Raw genomic sequence first — 10,825 nt, forward strand, 5'->3', positions numbered from 1 at the left:
AAAATCTTGGACCGCGTGGATTCGGTTCTATCAGTGGATAAGACCATAGCATCAGTGATGCAGTAACTTCAACGTTATAGACGAATATTGTTGGCTTTAAATATGTATTATTTGGAGTCCAGTATTTGACTGTCATTGGGTTGAAGGACTAACTTTTGATTAGCACTAACGAAATTCTGATATTGCCAAATATATATTTCGATCGCTATCAGATCCGAGCCACATTGTATACTAATAACTTGACCCAGAAAAAAATACTTTGCTAGTTATGTTTTCATTATCAACTGGCAAGTGTTATAGAATCTTTTTGAAGACTATTCTGAAACATCTGTTTTTTTATAATCAAAATATTTGACGTAAGCTTTTATTTTACTTTTGGTATGAAGGGTATAAGTGTGCATAATTGTACATGTACATGTATGGAAATGTATGTATGTCTGTATCTTACTTACGTGGTAGAGCAGAAAATTGAATTGAAGTCACTAAACGATTTAGTTCTGGCATGCATCTTTCGCCTCTGAAATTTGTATTCTTTAGACTGCAATTTCTTCATCAGGGTACGTTCATATATTACGTCACGCAAAGTTTTGCCATATTCATCCTCCTCTATTTTCCTCTATATCACACTTTTCCACGTTTCCTTGTAACCCCTACTTCCTCTGCTGTACGTGACGTAATTTATGAATTACCCCTCACCTGCAGTTTTTTCAACTTTCTTACATTGTAATGAGTCGAAGAGCATGAAAATATATTTGAATAATCTCGAAAACAAACTTATAGAACAGCTAGATATGGACGACACACTTTCATGATTTTTTTTGGATCCCCACCAAAGACTTGAAATTTTTTGGTGAAATAAGGTTTAATTTATGGGAATACGGCTATGAATAACAAAAACAGAGCTGAATTCCAATTGTGAGATACCTTGGGCGTTAACGGGTTAAATGGTGCTCACGTGACATTACTTGCATTATGTGCATGAATTGATTTTTATTCGATTTTTATCACCTTTGAAGAAATACGAAAATGTGTTTTAATCAGTTACGCGCTTTTTTTATGTTAGTCCAATGTTTGAGATCTGGGCTCACAGTGACAGTTCGTGACAGCGGAATCTCGGCTCACTATGACGTACAGAAATTTTGTATTGGTTTCTCCCTCCCAGGTCCACACCAACGAAAATTCAATTTTTGTCAGTAAACAGTTCGGATTCTGCCATGGACATTCGACCACTCATCAAATTTACGTGTAACGAATTTGATCCGTTCCAACAAATCTGAAGACTATTCTACATCTCTTGCTCTTCTAGACATAGAAAAAGCATTCGACAGTGTTTGGAATTAAGGTTTGATCGTAAAATTAAAAAACTTTAATTTTCCAACATACATTGTAAGAATAATTCAAAGTTATCTGTCAAATCGTACACTTCAGGTTAATTATCAAAACTCCAGACCTTAAAGACTTCCTATAAGAGCTGGTGTTCCCCAATGCAGCATTTTGGGACCAATATTATACAATATTTTCACATCTGACTTATCTGAGTTACCTCAGGGATGTCTAAAATCCATGATTGCGGATGACACAGGCCTCTCCGCCAAAGGACGAAGTCAGCGTGTCATCTGTAGTCGATTGTGAAAAAGTTTGGATATTTTATCTTCAAACTTGCCAAAATGGAAGATTTCTCCTAATGCTTCCAAAATGCAACCAATAATATTCCCACATAAACCAAAAGTTCTTTATTTGAAACCTTCAAGTCGACATGTTGTCACGGTCCAATAAATTGGTCAGATGAAGCAAAGTATCTAGGGTTCATGCTAGATAAGAATTTATCTTTCAAAAATCACATTGAGGGCAGTCAAGCCAAATGTAATAAATACGTTTGTCTCTTTCCCCTATTAATAGAAAATCAAAACTTTGTCTTAAGAACAAGCTTTTGATATTCAAACAATTTTTCAGGCCAGCCATGTTGTATGCTGTACCAATATGGACTAGCTGTTGTAATACCAGGAAGAAAGCTCTGCAGAGAATTCAGAATAGAATTTTGAAAATGATTATGAAGCTTCCTCCCTGGTATAGTACCAATGAGTTACATAGAATATCCAATGTTGAAACATTGGAACAAATGTCAAATAAAATAATCAATAATTTCAGGCAAAAATCGTTACAATCTTCTATTGCCACGGTTAATGCGTAATATGTTTAGGTTAAGTTAGGTTAAGTATATTCAATGCGTTTTTTTTCTCTTATAAACAGGTGAAATCTACTCACCTGTAAAAAATCTGAACTGCTACGGCAAATGAAATGTAGTATGTTGTGAACAAAATGTTAATAAAATTTTAAATTTGTGTTACCAAATAAGGATGATAGTGTTGTCTAATAACACAGAACACCTAGATATAAGAAATGAATGTAATGTTTGGAATGATACTAATCAAACAATTAAAAAAAGGAAAAGAAAAAAAAGTGTATTATAATTCGGTTTAAAACCTAAAATAGAAAAAGTTTGTTAAAGTTTTCAAAAGATGCCCTAAGGAAGGCAAAAGAGAGAAAACATTTTAAACAAAATATTTGAAGCCTTATTTTTTCCTTAATTTTCGGTTATTTTTAGCAATTCCAAAAGCATTCGATTGCAATTTTACCGCCATCGCTTGATTCTCAAGAGCACTAGTGACCAACCAGTCCCCAGTACAGCATGTATCCAATATATCTATCACAACTCTTAAATTGGATGCTGATTGTTTCAACTGGGTCGGCTTCGACTGAGGAATTTATGGGTCTGTGTCATGGTTCCAGCAGAACTTTTGCACTGATTTTTTTTTTGTGCGACTCATTTCACTTCACCGAAAGCACGTGACTTTCACCACCAATCACTCAGTACGAAACGGGACCACCAGGACGAACGGTCGACCGGTGTGTGCAAATCCAAGTCCATTCGGTAGAGTAAGGTGGGGCGAGAGTTAGAATTGGGCAAAACTTTTGTTTTAATATTACTAGTTCAGTTCACAACAAATAAAACTTGTAAATTTGATAATATCTACAAATTGTCTTCAAATTTAGCGAAACATGCTTGATTGTGTGAAAAAAAATAACGCAATTTTATATTTCACTTTACTTTTGCGATAAACTGCTATTTTTACGTTTAGTTCAGTAATCAGTGAATCAATTGTCACCCAACACGTAGCAAGAAAGACATTGTCATCTCCTATTCTTGTTACAACAATTTCGTTCCGCAACATCAGTTTATCATCACTTGAACAGAATATGACAACGATCGATCACCACGTGCGCAGTGATTTTCTGGGCATCGCATTGCAATTTTCGAGAACTTTCTCCGAGTTGGTAAACATTGACACATTATCGAACTGCATCCATAAAACAAATTTGGTTTTGTGTTTAAAATAACTGATTAATCGTGAGTTGAAAAGGTTGCAACAATGTTGCGCCCTGTGATTGTCATGACAATTGTGCTTTTGATTGTATCCTTATCCGTATCACTTGGGACAAACGATTGTGAGCGAGCTTGCTTTGTTGTTTGTTTGATTGATGACAATTTGATTCACTGCCAATTATCCAATTTTTGAGCAAATTTCTGATCAAAATTCACTGTGTATTGTGTAGATATCATTTCATGAATGATCAAAATATTCTTGTTACAAAAGTATAGATATTTTGTGTTTCAGTCAGTCCAACTGTGGTATTTTCTTCTTTTCAACTATTGTAGTTCATGCTGGAAATACAGATTATTCCAATGTGGCCAAACTGTCACCCCACCTCACTTTATGAATACCGATGTGCTCGAATTTGAATGCATGTATAACTTTGTGACAGGTGCTGTGTGATTGCATCGAAGTCGTAGCGCTTGATGAGGAAATCCTGTCGTCCGTTAGAGCGTGAATTATTGAAATTCATTTCATCGGAGCCCATTCGATGTCACCGGGTGGTAGATATCTCTAGGTAGGTATGTGGTAACGAACTGTGCAGTTAGAATATATGAACTTTGTCCGAGATGGCCACACTATGTGAATGCACATTTGATTACGGCATAACGGATGGAACGTAGAACCTGTGAAGAATTTCGATTCCGGCCGGCGTGATTGGAATTTCATTGTTTGCAGTTGTCAGTGTTTCATCTCACGTCTTTAATTCGGTTTGCATGTGGCATTTAATAGCTATTTGTGCGGAGAATTGATAATACCGTACACTCGTTGCAAATTAATACCCAGCAAAGAGCAAATCTCATGGAAATTATACAAATACGTAGCCTACATAAAGATTACAAGTTTTTTCGGTAATTTTTTGATTAATTTGATACGAAAGTTGACACATATAATTCAATACTTTAATCTTAATTGAAATTTTTTTGATCTCGATATAAACCAAAAATATAACTGCATCATAGTCAATTTGAAATCCAGTTACACAGGTTTCCGAAAGCATACTGAATCAAGAGAACGTTTTTGAAAACTCCTGGGGGACTGGTTTGGAAAAAGTGAATACTATTATTAAATCATTCAACAATATGAAAGCCCCTGGCGATGATGGAATATTTCACATCATCATCAAGAAACTTCCAGGAAGTAGCTTATCACTCTTGGTTGATATATTTATCAATTGTTTCAGTTGGCATATAATACTGACAATTTGAAAAATGCCAATTTTAAATCAGTCAAAAATCCTGCAGAAGCGCAATCAGTTTGCTTTGCTCCTTCAGTGAACTTTTTGAAATGTTCATTTTGAACAGAATGACGGTCCACATCAATGTATATTAAATTTCTGCCAATCAACAGTTCGGACTCCGACATGGACAATAGAGCACTCATCAACTCTTACATGTAACACATTTGATCCGTTTCAACAAATCTGAAAGTTTTTATACTGGGCGCACTCTTCTTGGCGCGCTTTTTTTTGTAACCTTACTATATCGTGGACTCCTACTCGACCCTCGCAATACGCTTTTTACCCTTTTGACGATGGCTGTAGATTCCCGCTAGGGTAAATGTGGACATTTTCAGACCATCATACAGTCATATCATATCATATCATGCGACATCTCAAAATTCATGATTTTTCGTCCAGATTCAAATAGACACCATGTCAAATAACAAACATAAATTTCTTCTTCTTGTTTCTGGCGTTATACGTTTTGACTCATATTCCGAACACTTAAGGACAACAGTGACTTCAAATGCATCTGATTGGCATAAATTGGCTGATATTTGTGTAAATTTTAATTTCTTCGTAAAGTCTAATAGTTAGCTGTTGGGTGTACCAATAATAAAGTTGATTTGATCATGTTTTGTATTGTTTTAACGTAAAAGTATGGAACAACATTTTGACTCAAATGCCAAACACTGTGTTTATTCTGTCTCATATTCCGAACACCTTGATTCAAATTCCGAACAGCACGATTAAATCGTATTCAAATAAATAATTCCGCAAATAAATTTATCTGAGCTTATTCTACTGGTCTCAAACTTGAGAATCACCACTACTCCCGTGGTAAAAGACGGTGGTGGAGACGTTAAAATTGAAATGCAACACGCTAAGCCTGCTCAACGCACCGCATGTGTAAAAACTACACAGAATGAGGCAACCAATGCAGGACTCTCTGGCTGAGTGAAAACTCTGTGTGAGTCGCACTCATGCTGTGTGTAGCCGATGTGTTGGCCTTCGGCTGTGCAGGGATCGATGGAAATGGAACTGCCAATCTCTCCCGCGCGGCAGCAAACAGTTGGCCGTTGGTAAGATGGGGAGTTTTCTGTGATTTTTTCAGGCGAAAAGCCGGAAGATGGTCGCAAATGTGGAAGTTTTTTCCCCATTTGCTTCCGCTTCGGCTATTCGAATGAAAAAATCTCTGAAAACTTGAAAATATGAATGTTTTTTTATGTTTTCAGAAGCAAAACAAAAATGGAAGCGAATTCCGCATTCCAAGCGTTCCTCCTCTGTGCGCATTTCACTCATTCGGTTTGTTTAGGGGGACTGGGGGTAATTTGCCCACGTTAAGGAAAACAGCGATTTTAGATGTGAAAAACATTATTTTCTGCTCTTTTCAAATTATGGTCGGATAAACAAACATGTTTTCTTTCAAATAGTAGAAACAACTATCCGTTTAAGCTTTTCTGGGGTTTATAAACTAATTTTTAAAAAATGCTTGCTTAACTGCATATGTATTGTTTTGCGGGGTAAAACGCCCCGCTTCAGTTCGGCGTTAGCCATGCTGTAAACGTACGCACACAATCATGCTTGTTTATAGGTTGCATACATCCGGGCGTTTGTTCAGATGTTATTGTTCAATAATAGTATACATGCTGATGCAAAAAATGTACATTTGTAAGGTTTCAAATTGCGCGTAACTTCAATATGGCATTACATTTGGTAGAATTTGAATTCCAACGGCTGTTTTTGGTGTTATGAAATAGGTGTGGGCGTTTTGCCCCCAGAGTTGATTAAAGTTTAGGTCCTTCGATAAGCTTTTTAAGGACACATTTAACATATTTTTTGCATGTAATACAAACTATGACAGTGCACAAGTTGGCTCTCGGCGATAGTTTTAAAAATTTGGTTATTTATCGACCTAAAAAATGACCTTGAAAATCGCACAAAATTGCAACGAAAACAGCGAAAAACGTTTTTATACGTTTTTATCGATTTTTTTGAGAAAAACACATAAAAATTTATCAATAGAAGCATTTTTATCCATTTGCTATAACCTAGGGTGAAAAAAAGTATTCTAAACCACACCGTTCGTCCAAATCGAGGGTGGCGCGTTTTGCCCCCTATGGGCATGTTACCCCCAGTTCCCCTACCACCGTTTGCTCAAAACTGTGTACAGCCCCCTTTGCACAGAATCTGTGCTGCATGAAGAGAGGCTGATTTTGTGTACTCGGCACTCATTTCTGAGCGTGACAAGTTTATCGTGAATTGACTGCCATTTCCTTGTTATTTGGTGACATATTTCAGCGAAACATTTCAACCTAATCGTCATACAAAAACCGAGTGTTCGGAATGTTGAAATTATATTAGACAATTTCCATTGAAGGATTTGTTACAGTGTTAGATGAATACTCTGTTTCTCTCTCTGCTCTCTCTCATTATCCTAGCGACAGTAACTAACTAAGTGACAGCAACTAATCAATCGATAGAGTAACCGGTGCACCAGTAGGGTGGTAGCATATGAGATACCGTTGTGACTCATATTCCGAACACTTAAGGACAGCAGTGACTTCAAATGCATCTGATAGGTATAAATTAGGTGATGTTTGTGAAAATTTGAATTTCTTCACAAAGTCTAACCCTTAGCTGTTGGGTGTACCGAAAAAAATATTTATTTAAATTTGTTTACTATTGTTTTAACGTTAAAGTATGGAACAACATTTTGATTCAAATGCCGAACACTGTGTTCATTCTGTCTCATATTCCGAACACCTTGACTCAAATTCCGAACAGCACGAATAAATAGTGTTCAAATGAATAATTTCGCAAATAAATTTATCTGAGCTAGTCTTACTGGTCTTGAACTAGAGAATCATCACTACTCCAGAGCTATAGATTTGAAGACGTTAAAATTTAATTGCAATTGACAGCCATTTCGTAGTAATTTGATGACAAATTTCAGCGAAACATTTCAACTAAGTTGCCATACAAAAACCAAGTGTTCGGAATATGAGTCTGTTCGGAATTTGAGACAAAACGGTACCTTTTAGCTTTAAGTTCAAACTTGTACCGTGACAATAAGTATAAGTAATACATTTTGGAATATTAACAAGTAGTATTTGTTAATAATAATATCACGCAGGTTGTGTGTGTGTACTCGTGTGAGAAGTTCACAGGGTACTATTCACTTTAGTTGGTGATTGTTCCGAGGTCGATTTTCCGCTGTCTTTCTGGTAAGTGTGGGTGTGAGTCAGAGAGGGATTCCTCTTGTCTGTTTGACGAAATACTTCAATAGGTTATAGGCCTAGATTCCGCTGAAGCATGGAGAATCGCACTCGTCGATCGCTGGCACCGCTGTTTAGCGGAGAAGAAAAATCGTTTCCGTTCTGGAAGGTGCGCATAGAGCAACATTTTAAGCAGGACGATTTGTTACATACACTGGTAAACACGATTGAGGAGGAAACTTTCTTCCAGCCGGTTGCAAACGCTACTGCGGCGGGCGAAACAGCACACAAGAAGCAGCTCCAGAATCGAATCAAGCAAGAAAATTTCACGCTGAACGAATTCTGGAACGCATTGAATGACGAGACGATGAGCCACGTGATTAACTGCAAATCGGTGAAGGAGGTAATGGAAAAGCTGCAGCAGATTTATCAGTCAAAAGGGGAAATCGCTATGGTCGGACTACGGTCCAAATTATATCTACTCAGCAACCGTCGATTCCAAAGTCTGAAGGACCTGTTTGCTGCTCACCATGACATTGTGCGGCAGCTCGAGACCATGGAAGAGGCGGTGGAGCACATGGAGTAAATCCATACACTCCTGGTCGCTATCCCAGAGCAGTTTAAACATCTGCTGAGCGCACTGTCAGTGGTTCGCAAACAGGAACTGCAGCTGATGACACTGGAACAAATCAAGCGCATATTCTTGGATGCTGATGAAGCCATGCCAAAGCAGGTTGCGCTACCGCGGCAGACAGCGTTTATTGGTCAGAAAACTCGGAAAACCACACACAGCCGCAACACTCAGCATCACATAGCAACAGGAAACAGATGGTGTGCTTTGAATGTGGCAAGACTGGCCACAAGCGTCGTAATTGTTTCCAGCTGAAGAGGAAGATACGTCAAGAGCAGCAGAATTCAACCGAAGATCTAGCGGCGGCCGTTTCGAATGTGGCTTTGTTGGCACAGCTCAATGCTCCCGAGATCGTCGCACCCCCGGTGCAAGAAGACTGCTCCCTGCCTTCCCCACCGGAAGGTGATGGTGTAGATACAGAATTAGTCGAGGTGACGATCGACTTTCAAGGTGAGGGTACCCTTGGAACGAATCAACATGGTGCGCGTGAACAAAATCATTGAAAACGATAAGCAGCGTGACATCAAGGTTCGTGAGATGGCGCTGCACGAGATGCCCGTTACCTTGCCCATGTATGTGGACTCGGGTGCTAGTGCACATATGCTTCGTGAGATGCGGTATTTCAGCCACTTGTGGGACATGGTAGGTGATGAACAATCCATTTCTATGGCCAACGGTGATAAGCTGAAATGTGAGCGAATGGGTAATGCGGTGTTGAGAAGCAATGTTAACAATAAACGTTTCCGTTTGTACCTTTACAACTCCTATCTCATTCCTGTACTACACTGTAACTTAATATCGGTATCAAAAATCGAGGAAACTGGTAAGAAGGTTATTTTCTGCAAAGGGAAAGTTGAAATCGAGGATGAATCGGGGCAAGTGATAGCAACAGGCAGGAAACTCAATGGACTTTATGCCCTGGATGTGAGCCTTGATGACACTTCAAGTGGTAACTGTGATTATGCAAATTTGGGAAAGATTTCAAGTAATGTTAATATCTGGCATAAACGGTTTGCTCACCTAGGAGAAACAAATATGAAACGGTTGCATCAGCATCATATGGTGGATGGACTCGATATTAAACTTGAAAGTGAGGAGCTTTACCCTATCGTATGCAAAGGTTGCATAATAGGTAAGCAATCACGTGAAACGTTTAATAAGGGAGGAAAGATTCGCTCAAAGAGGCCACTAGAGTTGATTCACACCGATATGTGCGGACAGATGACTGAAGAAACTTACGACGGGTACAGATATTATGTCTCCTTCATTGATGATTTCACTCATTTCGTGATTGTTTACCTGATCAGAAATAAGAGTGATGTGTTCCAAAAGTTTGTAGAGTATGAAGCGTTGGTTACTGCCCAATTCAATTTGCGAATTTCAAAGTTGAGGTCGGATAGTGGTGGCGAGTATTATGGTAAAGAATTCATGGCCTTTTGCGCTGACAAAGGAATCCTGATGGTACCTACCGCACCATATACCCCTCAACAGAATGGGGTGAGCGAGCGTATGAACCAATAGAAATATTAGTAGTAGAACGCTAATGGCGCTGTTCTCACAAAGCTGAATTAGCTTATTATCACCTTTAACTGTATCTTTTCATGGTTTGTTCGATGCCATGTTGTAGTGAATGATTTAAAAATTTATTTGACACTTTGAGGACTGGTACTCAAGCTGCTAGCGCGTGGCAAACTAGATGTTGGTAACACGAACAGTAGCGACATTAGCATTCTTAGGTTAATGCTTCTACTTATGAACCGCACCCTGATGGAAAAGGCAGTAACTATTCTACAAGAAGGTAGAATGCCTTATAAGTTGTGGGAGAGGCGGTTTATGTATCGGCTTATCTAACAAACAGAAGTCCGACTAGAGCATTACCCACATCAAAGACACCTTATGAAATGCCCAAGCAGCATAGTTTGTTTCAACTCAAGAAAAAAATATCTCTTGAAACTAATCAGAATTGCCAATTGTTGAAAATATGACTTACAATTGCACTGAATAGCAACGCAAAAAGCGCAAGAGGCGGAGTCTATTTGTAACATATTTATGTTATAGTGAAATTGCTAATTTGTTGCAAAATACATAAAAAAAATTAAACAAAAATATAAACGCGAATCGAACTTCCGACCTCAAGAACATAAATCTTCTCCTCTACTCACTACTCCACCAGCTCTTCGAACAATTGCTTCGCCAATCCACTATATAAGCGACCACATTACCTGTTAATGAATGCTTGTTGTTTGTTACTTTACTGCACCCTTCGGTATACAAACACATTGCTGGCAAAATTAGGCCACACCTCAAATAAACCAAAGTT

This window comes from Aedes aegypti, chromosome 2 (genome assembly GCF_002204515.2).
Source record: "Aedes aegypti strain LVP_AGWG chromosome 2, AaegL5.0 Primary Assembly, whole genome shotgun sequence".
In the NCBI taxonomy this organism is placed as follows: Eukaryota; Metazoa; Arthropoda; class Insecta; order Diptera; family Culicidae; genus Aedes; species Aedes aegypti.